The sequence below is a fragment of the Manis javanica genome, chromosome 4 (assembly GCF_040802235.1).
Source record: "Manis javanica isolate MJ-LG chromosome 4, MJ_LKY, whole genome shotgun sequence".
NCBI lineage: Eukaryota > Metazoa > Chordata > Mammalia > Pholidota > Manidae > Manis > Manis javanica.
The window spans coordinates 36,052,317-36,065,324 of record NC_133159.1 but is presented as its reverse complement, the minus strand read 5'-3'; the positions used below and the strand labels follow the sequence as shown (position 1 = coordinate 36,065,324).

Sequence of the window (13,008 nt, the reverse complement as noted above, 5' to 3'; positions counted from 1 at the left end):
TAAAGTAAAACTTAAAGCCTTGTTTATATATCTTTACTAGGAGCTAAATACATGTTTCCAATGAAAAAGCGTAAAAGTACTATGGAGAAAATACAGACAATATGAAAATACTGACAGTGCCTCCCCTTTCCCTTTATTTTAGCTTAGCCTATCCCACCCCATCCAATGCCTCTTCCTCCTCACTCAGTAAGCAGTGTTCAACATAGCATTAAAATTCAGAATTTTAAAGCAACCACCTACCCAATTAGCAGTATTAAATGAGAAACTGTTTTGAAAAAATAATAATAATAAGGCAAATGAGGCATTATTTCCTTATTTCAATGAAGGAAGCTCAAATATAAACACAGATAAGTAGCACATCAAACTGTTCTGGACAGTACAAAGACAAAATGGGAAGCATAAGAAGAAAGAACTGAAATCTGTATGGTCAGCCATGGGAAAAACAAGACTCAAGCAACTGGTACCATGGCAACACTAACAGCCACAGGGGGTAAAAAAATGGAAACTGCCTAGCTTCTTCAGAAAAGATTTTTAAAAAAACCTCTAAGATCATATACTGTGATTGGTGGGCTGAAAAACATAGGAAAACACTACTATTGGTTGGTAGTGGCTATCCAGAACATAACCTACAAATGCCCAAGCATAAAAAGAAAAGTTAAGTTGATGATGAAAAAAAACTGAAGAGAGAAGGAAAAAGTATTTCTTAAATTGGTAGTAAATGGGTAAAAAGATAAAGAGGGATATTTAGACACTGTATCATTAAAGCAATTGATCTGTCCAGGCAACTGTAACAGGAGTGAGCAGGGAGAAAGGGGAAGTGGAAGCAGTAATTATTGCAAAAAAAGGAGGCAGCAAGGGAGCAGCCTATATTCCCACCATTTGGTATGTCAAGGTTTAAACAGTACCTATGCATTAAGAAGAAATCATGCACGGAATCAGAGTTTGGGCACTAATGCTGGTAACCCATCACAAAAAGCTGGCCACTCACAGAGGCAACACCCTCAAGCAGGAAGTTTTGGGCGGAGAGGAAAGTAAGGAGGCTTTAGAAGATTCCATAGTAATATCCTATGTGAAGGCAATCTGGAGAAGAGAATTTCCCATCCCAAAAATAAATTACAAATGAGCTACATGAAAGCCCCAGCACTTGGATGCCTGCTACACTGTATGGATGACAATTAGTCTTAGCCAGGAAAGAAACAACAGACAATACAGTATTAGATCAGCAGCAATTAAGAGAAAGCCATATCCTTTTCAATCACCCTATTCCCTACTATAACATAACAAAGAAAATAAGCCAGAAAATGAGAGGAAAAATGAAAGCAGAGCATGCCCCTTCTTAATCCAAATCTCTCCTGTCAAAACAAAGGGAAGAAAATGTAAATTAAATTGCATATGAAATTTATCTTTTAAACTAGGATGTCTTTTTAACTTTTACTGAGGTTAACTTTTAATTACTCATTTCAGAAAAGTATATTTATCTAAGCATATAACTCAATGAATTTTAAACATACGTTAAACATATCCATGTAATTAGCATCAAGATTCTTTTATAAAAAGACAACCATGTACCCCAGAAAGTCCCCTGTGCCTCATCTTCCAGTCACAAACCCAGATCCCTCCACTGTATAGTGGATAGAGCAACGACTATCCAGGCTTCTAGCAGAATAAAGTACATAAGGTGAAAAACTTCATATCACTTAGTACAAACTGATACAAATCACTTAGTATGAACTGCTCAGTGTCTGCTTCTTTTGTTCAACTAGATTGGATTTTTTAAAATAGCAGAACATTACTGAATTTACCCAAGAAGTCATTAAGGGACAGCATAGGAGAATGAAGCAAATAAGACAGAAACACATGTAACTCAAGAGAGAAAGAAAAAGAACATGGGAAGTAGAACTTCCTTACTCACTTCCATTTTCTTTTCAGTTTTCTAGCTCTCATTTCTAACTACTTACAAGGTCCAGCCAAACTACATATTTTCAGGTTCAATGGGATATCACTGTACCTTTATAATAAACTCTTCCTTTCTGCCTAAACTAGATCAAATTGGCTTCTATCATTTCTGCAGTCAAATAATTCTTAAGCAAAACAGGAAATTAAGGAAGGGAAGGAGCCTAAGATGACTTCCAAGTTTCTAGCTTGTATAAGCATGCTTATCAAGCCAGGAATACAGAAGTAGAAACAAGTTGTCTTGCCAATGGGTTTCAGTCCTGCGCAAGTTCACTATGTATTCAAAGTGACCAAAGAAATGACAAGAGGGCGTTCTTGAGGTAAAAGGGTTTATACCCAACTTTATTTCCACAGTGGCAGGTCAATCACTAGAATCCCGTCTGCTCAGAGAGAGTCTGCATGCAGCAAGCCAGTCTCTGCCTCTGGGCCTCTCTTCCTGCACAGCCATCCTCTGGGCCTCTGTCTTTGGCGCACCACCACTCCAGCCTCTGCTCTGCTATCCTGCAGCCTTGCAGCTGTGCCACCGTGTCACCCAGAGCACTGGGCAGGGCTCTTTATATATAGAGTCAATATCAACACATTGCCCACACGTGTGTAGTAAACTAGCCAACCAGGGCCAGGTGAGATTCCTGGCCACAGGAACCTCCACTTTATCCACAAGGCCTAATCAATAAGTCAACTTAAAAATGGTAGGTAAGATTGTAGCATTTCTACTTGCCCTTGCCCACCAACTCCTTGATGGTGAGACAGTCTTAAAGACATCATCCAGTGTTCCCAGTGAGGAATCCTGGTTCCTGGTTCCAGCAGGAGCAAAACAAACCTTATTTGTAAATAATTATTTATGACTGTTCTAATTTGTCTGGGAGGTAGCTAACAAACAGATGCAAGGCACTCTCTATATTTCACCTAACTCAGAATCTGCTCAAAGTGGAAAAGCAGTAGCATTACTCAAAAACACTGTACGGTGATCCAAACACCCACAGCCACCTGGGTAAAACATCACAAATGAGACACAACAGACTGTCTAAGGTCTGGGATGTAAAAGGGAGTTTTGGGGAGAACTTAGGGCAATTAAAAACACCTATGTACTGGAGAAATCTAGAAAGCCCAGGGCAAAATGCATGCTCAGGAAAGACATGAAAAGACTAAGCTTTCATCACAGGCTGATTCCTAAGCTCATGACAAGTCTGACCAAGTGTTAAAGGAGGGTCCCAGCACAAAGTCAATCTGCAAAGATTGGGAGGTGTGCCTGTTTGTTTATTCATTTAGCTCCCGGAAATTAAGGAAATCTCCATTAAAACACAAGTTAAGGAACAGAGACTTCAGTACCACACACAGCAAGGAATGCTATTTCTGCAAAAATGGTTAGGGAAACTCACTAGATAAATGGACAACTACAGCCTTCACCAAAAAAAAAAAAAAAACAGCAAACACTGAGGAAAGAGAAGAAGCTGATTTCCAGACTTATCAATAATAGTCAAATGACCACTTTTCAACAACAGCAACAACAAGTCATAAGACATACAAAGAAGTGAGAAAGGACGGCCCATTCAAAGAATCAAAATGAATTAACAGAAACCATCCCCGAGGAAGCCCAACATTGGACATAGTAGGTAACTTTAAATCTGCTGTCTTAAATATGCTCAAATCATACCAAAAACTGAACAAAAAACAGGAAAGCAATTCATGAACAGACAGAATTGGACAGAAATTATAAAGGGGAACCAAACAGAAATTCTGGAGATGGAAAGAAAATATGTAAAATGAAAAATTCAGAGGAGGGTTTCAACAGATGTACGCAGGCAAAAGCAGAATCAGCAATCTTGAACACAGGACATTTGAAATTATACAGTCCAAGAATGAAAAAAAAAAGAAAAATGAATGAACTAAAGAAGGCCTAAGGGACCAAAAGGATGTCTTCAAAATAAACAATATATGCATTAAGGGAATCCCAGAAGAAAGGGGAAGAAAGAACATCTATAGAAATAATGGCCAAAAAGTTCCCAATTTGATGAAAGACATGAATCTATGTGTTCAAGAAGTTCAGTGAACTTCAAGTAGGTTAAACTCAAAGAAACCCACATAGAGACACATTATAATCAACCTATCAAAGACAACAAAGAAAAAACATTAAAAGCAGCAAGAAAGATGCTATTCACCTTATACAGAGGATAATCACCCTATACAAATAACCAGATTAACAACTAATTTTGCATCAGAACCATGGAGTCCAGAAGAAAGTGGGATGACATATTTAAAGTGCTGATAGGAAAAACTGTCAACTTAGATTTCTATATCCAACAAAACTGTGCTTGAAAAAATAAGGGAAAAATTAAGACATTCCCAAAGAAAAGCTGAGAGAGTCCATTATCACTACACCTATCCTAAAAGGAGTCCTTGAGGCTGAAATGAAAACACAAAACAGAAACTTGAAACCATATGAAGATATAGATCTTCAGTAAAGGTAACTACATGGGCAAATATAAAAGCCAGTATTACTGTATTTTTGTTTTATTTCCTGTGTTACTTATAAGACAAAGGTATTTAAAAAATTATAAATCTATGTCACTGGGCACACAATGTATGAAGACATAATTTGTGATAATATAAAAGAGGTAGGGTAACAGAGCTGTATAGGAGCAGAATTTTTATATGCTACTGAAGCTGGTACCAATTCAAACTAGACTATTACAAATTTAGGATGTTACAGGTATTTTCATGGCAAGCAAAAGAAATATCTAAAAAGAACACACAAACGGAAATGACAGAGGATCAGAATGGTTCACTACATACACAAAAAAAATCAACTACACAAAAGATGGTAGTAACAGAGGAAGTGAGACAAAAAGGTATAAAATATACATGATAAAAATACTTCAATGAGAAAAGAAAGACACACATGGGTGAATCAAATGAAAAAATGACACACATGGGTGAATCAGATGAAAAAATGCAAGTTTCAGCAAAGAAAAAAAACATATAAAGAACCAAATAGAAATTTTAGGACTAAAAAATCAAAATGAAAATTGAGTGCATAAGCTGAACAGCAGAATGGACAGGATAGAGTAAGAAACAGTGACTGGAAGACAGAACAGAAATTACCCAATAAACAAAAGTGAAAACAGACTGAAAACAATGAATAGAAACTCAGGGACCCTATGGGAGTATAATCAAAGATCTAATGTCTGTGTCTTCAGAGTCCAACAGGAAAGGACAAAGAGAACAAGGCTAAAAAAGTTCTAGAATAAATAATGGCTGGAAACTTCCCGAATGTGTCAAGAAGACATAAACCTACAGATTCAAGAAACAGAGTAAACTCCAAACAGAATAAACTCAAAGAAACACGTCAGCAAAAATCATAGTAAAAATTCTGAAAAACTATAAACAAAAGGAAAAACACGAAAGCAACCAAAGAAAAATGACACCTTCCCTATGAAAAACAAAAACAAAAACATTTGAATGACAACAGATTTCTCATCAGAAACCAAGGAGTCCAGAATAAAGTGGCACAGTATTTTTCAAGTGTTGAAAGAAAAGAATTGTCACACCAGAAGTAGTACTCAGTGAAAATAACCTTCAGGAAAAATAACTAACAGAATCTGTTGGCAGCAGACTATCCCAAAAGAACGGCTAAACAAAAAGAAAATAATAGAAGAAGAAACTTTAGGAAATCAAGAGGTAGAAAGAACACAATAAGCAAAAATGCAGATAAATACTATTAGGCTGTATTCTGTAACATTATTTCAACACTCACTGAAGGCATTTATGCTATAAAACATGAATCATAATTAGATAAACTCACTAATGAGGTGAGAGCTCAAGAACAAATTAGAAATAGAAGAAAAGACCATTTAAGAAATGAAGATTAAACTTGAAGGAATACAAGAGAGAAAAAAACACAACAGAAAATGCCTTATAAGAGATATAGAAAATGGATATATACATTTTTTTAATGAAGAAAAAAAGCTTTAGAGAAAATTATATGAAACGCAAAGAACCAATACACAGCTAATAGAAGTCCCTGCAGAAGAAAATCAAAGGCAACAGAATAATGAAAATATAATTCAGTAACTTTTCTCAAACTAAAAAAAAATAAAAATGTGAAAACTACATACTAAAAGAGGACACTAGGTACATGAGATATAAATCCAAAATGACCAACACCAAAATATGTTTTACTAAAATTTTTGAACTATAACAAAAAAAATCCTTTCAAGCATTAAGAAAAAAGAGCACTGACCTGTAGGAAAAACTTACATCATCATCAGACTTTGACAACAGTGCTTTATGCCAGAAGGAAAACACGGCTACAGAGATAAGACAAGAAATGACAATGTGAGCCAAGGACTTTATATCCAACAAAACTAACCTTCAAGGTAAAGGGTACAGGCAAACTGTTATCAATATAAAATAATTCAGGGAATATTTTTCCAACAAGCCCACCTAAGGAATCTACCAGAGAACAAGATTCAATCAAAATTGCTGCAGAGGTATCAACAGGGTGATTTGCATTACATATACATTCATTTGTAGAATTATGAATAAATGTACATTAAAAAGTTGAGAGTACAGTATATAATGGCTGTATGACCTGACAATGTAGATATAGGTCAACTACCGAATAGAAGGGGACAGGTGGAGATAGCACATACAAAAAAATTTTTAACAGTTTTCATTAATCACTACTGGTGGCAGGATATTAGCACTGCTACTAGAGACTGTTACATATTTAACATATGACAAAGTAAATGAAAGTAAATGAATAATTCCTGTTTATTCTAATTCCATCATCCCCTGAGTCTTTGAGAACATGATTCTTGGTATGGAAGAGAGGAGATATTGATGTAATATATATGAAATTAGTTTAAAAACAAAAACAAAAAATCAAAACTCTTAACTCCTTTGTAAATATCACTGCTAATTGACAAGGTAGTTTTATTATATGTATTTCTTAACTCTATCCATTGAAAAGTCATAGAAACAATGACCAACCTAACAGCAATGAGTATATGAGTATATAACAATACTCACGTAACAATGAGTATCCTTAGGATCTTGATTACAATTGTTCTGAAATACCATTTCTCATTAAAAGAAACCAGGAATTCCTGGAGAAACAGCTAACTCCAGGCCTAAGGTAGAAAATAAGCCTGGAACAATTTGACATACAAGACAGCAAGAAAACTATCAAACTATTAAGACTAAGGGTCAAAAAGACTAAGGAACCAACTTGATGAGGACCTTCCTAGACAACAGGACAATTTAAGCTTCAATTAGTACAAAAAACATAATCAAATATGGGTTAAAGTCCATCAAATACATTTAAATGCATGACTCCACACTGATAATAAAAAATACAGTTTACCTTTGAATAACACTGGTTTAAACTATGCAGGTCCACCTATATGCAGATATTTTCAATAAATATACTGGAAAATGTTTTGGACATTTGGGGCAATCTGAAAAAGTATTTGCTTTCTCTAGCTTACTTTAAGAATACAGTACATAATATACAAAATATGTGTTAATCAACTGTTTATGTTATCAGTATGGCTTCCAGTCAACATTAGGCCATTAGTAGTTAAGTTTTATGGAGTCAAAAGTTATTCCCAGATTTTCAATGGCACAAGCACGGGTCAGCACCCCTAACTCCCACATTGTTCAAGGGTCAACTGGTCACCTTCTGATAGAGAACAAATTCATTATCTTAAAAACAAGGCAAATAAAAGTAATGAATCAGGCCTGAACTATACCACTGGAAACCAAATAGTAGATGAGGGGGAGCATGTCTTTAACATGTTATTTCAGTTAATAAATGAAAACAAAATGATAGAATTATATCACCATTTTGCAATCCCTAATGAGTGAATCTTGGCACTGAACATCAACAACTTCTAAAATTAAAGAGCAAAAAGATGTTATGGTTAATATCCAAAATATATAATAAAAACTCAACAAATAATAAACAACTCAACAAATAATCTAATTTAAAGATGGGAAGAGGTGATGAACAGTGACTATAATGGGGTATGTGGTGGGGACTTGATAATGGGAGAAATCTAGTAACCACAATGTTGCTCGTGTAATTGTATATTAATGATACCAAAATTAAAAAAAAAAAATTTTTTAATGGAAAGAGAACTGAACTACACATTTTTTCAAAGACAAACAGATGGCAACAGATACATGGAAAGATGCTCAACTCACTAATCATCAGAGAAATACAAATCCAACCCACAATGAGGTATCACCTCACACTAGTCAGAATGGCTACTACCCAAAGGACAAGAAATAACAAGTGTAGGCAAGGATGTGGAGAAAAGGGGACCCTCATGCACTGTTCACAGGAATATAAATTGGTATGGCCACTATGGAAAACAGCATGGAGGTTCCTCAAAAAATAAAAAGTAGAAATGCAGTAGGATCCAGCAATTACACTACTAGGTATTTACCTGAAGAAAACAAAATCACTAATTTGAAAAGATACATGCACTCCTATGTTGAATGTAGCATTATTTACAATAGCCAAAATATGGAAGCAACCTAAGTGCCCTTCAATAAATGAATGGATAAAGAAGATGTGGTAAACACACACACACACACACACACACACACACACACACACACACACTGGAATATTACTCAGCCATAAAAAAGAATGAAATCTTGCCATTTGAAACAACATGGATAGACCTAGAGGGTATTATGCTAAATAAAATAAGTCATACAGAGAAAGACAAATACCAAGTTTTCACTTATATATGGAATACAAAAAACAAAATTGATACCAATAAATAAACAATACAGACAGACTCACAAATACAAGAACAAACTGGTAGTTGCCATAGGGGAGAAGTGGGGTGACAATAGACATAGTGAAGGGGGTAAAGAGGTACAAACTTACAGTTGTAAAATATATAAGCACAGGGATGAAAAGTACAGCATAGGAAATATAGTCAATAATATTGTAATAACTTTGTATGGTAATAGTACCTACATTCATTGTGGTGAGCATTTCATAATGAATGAATGTAACTGTCAGATCACTATGTTATACACCTGATATCAATATAATGTTATGTATTAACTACACTTCAATTAAAAAGTTAAAAAATTTTAAAAAGCAGACATTATGTGCCTCCTATTGAAAGAAGACAATACCACCCCACAATATTGGCCAAGGATTTGACTTTTAAGTTAAGCCTCTGTATCCAGCTGTAATTTGCTGGAAAGACAAACGATACAGGAACATTTTGAAATGCAGCATAAGTATGCAATTTAGACTGTGGGAAACTCTATAGGTCAAATGCCCCAGGGTATTTCAACATTCAAATTTTAAAGAAAAATAAGAGATGAAAGGAAAACCTATAGATTAAAAGAGACTTAACATACCTAGTTTTTAACAATGGGTAAGAGTAAATTATGTCTCAGATGCAAACTAAATTATAATGTCTCAGATGCAAACTTGTAAGAAAATCATTACTTTTGAAAGTCAAGATAGTGATTACTTCTGAAGGGAAGGGCTGTGATTGGGATGGGGCACAGAAGGAGGAGTTTCTCGAATGTCTGGAGAATGCTTTTTCTTGACCTGGGTAATGGTTAAGAGTGTTCATCTTATACTAACTCATTAAGTTATACATTTGTTTTGAGTGCTTTTTAGTATTTCTTATATATTACAATAAAAAGGTAAAAAAGGAAAAAGGAATGGAAAGGAAGAAGAAAAATCACAAAACTAGTGGGCTGCTACAAAAGAGAATATTCTGCTACACGTAAAGTTATAGCAGTGACAAAAAGCAAGCACAATTAAAAAATATAGAAACATTTAGTGAGATCCAATACAAACCATACATTTTAAATCTTGATTGAACCACAAAAAAAACACCAAAAAATAGACATTCTTATCCTCATTTCAAACTCAAAACTACTAAGCTACTAAGAATTCAGACCTAGTCCAAAGAATTTTTTTCTCCATATTATATTTAAATGACATTAATGAAGAACTCACAACAATAAGAAAATAAGATGAAGCAGTCTAAAAGGAACACAAGAAAGCACAGGAATAAGGAAGCCACATAAGATGAAAAATTCCAAATAAATCATCCATATATGAAAACTCTCAATCTCACTAGTGATCAGGGAAATGTATTTAAAACATTGAGATGCCATCCAAACCTAGCAAGTTAACAGAAAGTAATAACCTGATAACACCAAGGGTTGGCAAGGACACAGGGAAATATCACTGGTCTAAGTACAAATTGGTACAATTACTATAGAAAGCAATTTGGCAATACCAGCAAGACACACATTTGCACATGTGCACAAGGAGATGAGTACAAGGATACTATAGTGCAGTACTGTAACAGGGAAAATGGAAATAATCTAAGGGTCTATAATTATGAGAATGGATAAACTGGCATTTATTCAAAAGAATGTAACATAGCCTTTAAAAATTAATGAAATTAATCTAAATGTATTAACATAGGCTGAGGTTGGCAAACTTGAGCTGGCAGACTAAATCCTACCCCTAGCCTATTTATTTATGTCCAGCCAGTAAGCTAAAAATAGTTTCTACATTTGTACATGACTACAAAGCAAATCAAAAGAACAATATTTCATGACATATTATTCTCAATATGAAGAATATGAAAATTATATGAAATTCAAATTTCAATGGCTATATAAATTTTTTTTTTTTTAGGAGAGCAAGTGAGAGACTTTTATTTAGAGATAAAGCAAAAGAACAGAGCTCCTGGTTCATGCCAGGAGGGGACAAGAGAGCCCCCATCAATGGCTATATAAATCTTTATTGGAACACAGCTAAGACCATTTGTTTAATATTGCCTTATGGATGCTATCACCCTACAACAGTACAGACAAGTATTTGTGAAAGACACAGTACGACAAAGTTTGCTGATCCATGACACATATTACCCTCAAAAACAGAGTGGAGTAAAAGAGAGTACAAGGATACATACAGTAGTAACATATAAAATTTTAAGATAAATATTGCTACATCTTGCTTATGGGTAAGTATCTTTAGTAATAGATTTTTTTCCCCACTAGTGCAACATTTTAACACACACCATCCTCAGGACAGTGGTTTCCTTCTGGGATGGAGGCAAGGAGGGAAGGGATACTAACAGTTCCTGTAAAATTTTACTTCTCCAACATAAGATCTGAAACAAAACAAACATCTGGTGAGTACACAGATGTCAAATGTATTTTCCTGTAAATTTATGTTTTAATTAAACATTTTTAAAACATAAAGTGAGAATTAAAATTGCCAGAAATGATTACCAAGTGAGAATTTAATTTTTTCATTGCAGCAACATAAGTAGTACAGACACATAGGACATACATATGATACAGACATACAGACATACAAAATCAAATACTTTTTTTCAAGATACTCAAAGCCTTCATTTTAAAAAACATAACACCAAGAAAAGGATAAAAAGGAACATTTGCCTTTAATGTGTACAAGAAAAAATTTTGGAAGATAAAACTAAGGCAGAGATTTTGCGCAAAATCATAAAGCCAATAAAAGTACAGAAATATAAACCTAACCTTAACTCTGAACCCGTAAGTCCCAGCTTATCTAAAACAATATAATAGCTAAAATGAAAGCATTATCAAATTGTTAAGAGCATAGGCTCTGGAGTCAAGGCTATTGGACTTGCAGGACCCTGAGCAAGTTATTGAACCTCTCTGTACCTCAACTCCCTTATCTGTAAAATAAGGATAATACTATCTACATTATAGGATTGAATTAAAGCATTTAGCATACAGCCTGTCACAAAGCTAAATGTCAACAATTGTTATCTATTAACTGTATTTTATGGTAGAACTTTGGGCTTGAATTTCATCCAAGTAATTTATTCTTGTACTGGAGACTAACAACAACAAAGATTTTCTTCCGTTTTAACCAAAATTTGAGCATCTACTATGTTTCAGAAAGCATGTTAGGGATACAAACTTAAGCAAAATAAAACTCTTACACCCATTACTTTTTTTATTCTATGTTGCCCAAAGCAGTGGTACTCAAAGTGTAGTCTCCAGACCAGCAGCATTAGTTTCATCATTACCTGGGAACTTCTTAGAAATGCAAATTCCCAGGCCCATCCCAGACCTACAGAATCAAAAATTCTGGGTGTTGGGCCCAGATATCCTTGTTTTAATAAGCTAATTACATTAGCCCTGAAGACTAAGAATAACTGGCCTGAAGAAGTACAAACCCATGTTTAAAGAGAAGTGAGGTTCTGACTGGGCTAAGCTCATTTGACTGGGCCACAGTCTCAGGAATGAAGACAAAGCACAGCTCTGACAACTGGAGAGCCACATACAAAAGTATACACCCTCCATTAAATTATAAATTCAGTTTTTAAAAACTCTGGGCATGGCTCACTGAATTGATTTTACCACTCACTAATGGGTGGGGATCTGTAGTTCAAGAATCACTACCCCAGATTTTAAGGCAGTGGAAGCCGATGCCCTGCTATTCCCCAGCAGAGGGTGATAGAAAATCAAAAATGAGGGTTTTCCTTGCCACAGACTTCAGTGACACCACCTGTTGGCTTTCATTACTTCTTTATCTATTAAGCAGGTACTTATTAGAAGTATATGTCTCTGACCTCGAGGAACTTAAAATCTAGTGAAGGCAATAAGCATTCATTTCTTCACCCAACCAGCATTTATTAAATATTCACTGTGCACTAAGCATTGGGCTAGATGTTAGATTTCCAATATGTTAGATGGGTCAGGTGCCTTAATAACTGCAGATTTATCACCCTTTAAAAATAGCTTCCCAGATTTGAAGCAGAATGTACATGAGGTTGGACCATCTTGTCAAACCAGAACGCAAGGAAACCATAAGCTCTAAACGACTGCTAAGGCCATTTCAGGAGAACACAAAAGCCAAGAGAAAGGCTCAGACAGGCCAAAGATGGGACAGTTGGAGCATAAATAATAACTCCAATGGATGGAGACACCACTTCTGTTTAAGCCCATGGATTTACAATGGTATTTTTGTTTGTTGTTGTTTTGTTTTGTTATCAT

General features: G+C 35.0%; 1 protein-coding gene across 17 annotated transcripts in view; it reads right to left on the bottom strand.

The window, feature by feature from the left end:
* Nucleotides 1-13,008, bottom strand: part of MAST2 (microtubule associated serine/threonine kinase 2) — a 347,954-nt gene that overhangs the window by 238,871 nt on the left and 96,075 nt on the right. Inside the window, exon 2 of one of the 17 annotated variants that reach the window (XM_037021939.2) lies at nucleotides 6,194-6,260. The exons of the other annotated variants lie outside the window; for them this stretch is intronic. The gene's annotated coding sequence lies outside the window, so the exon portion shown is untranslated. The remainder of the gene's footprint in view (nucleotides 1-6,193; nucleotides 6,261-13,008) is intronic. 17 annotated transcript variants of the gene reach the window in all.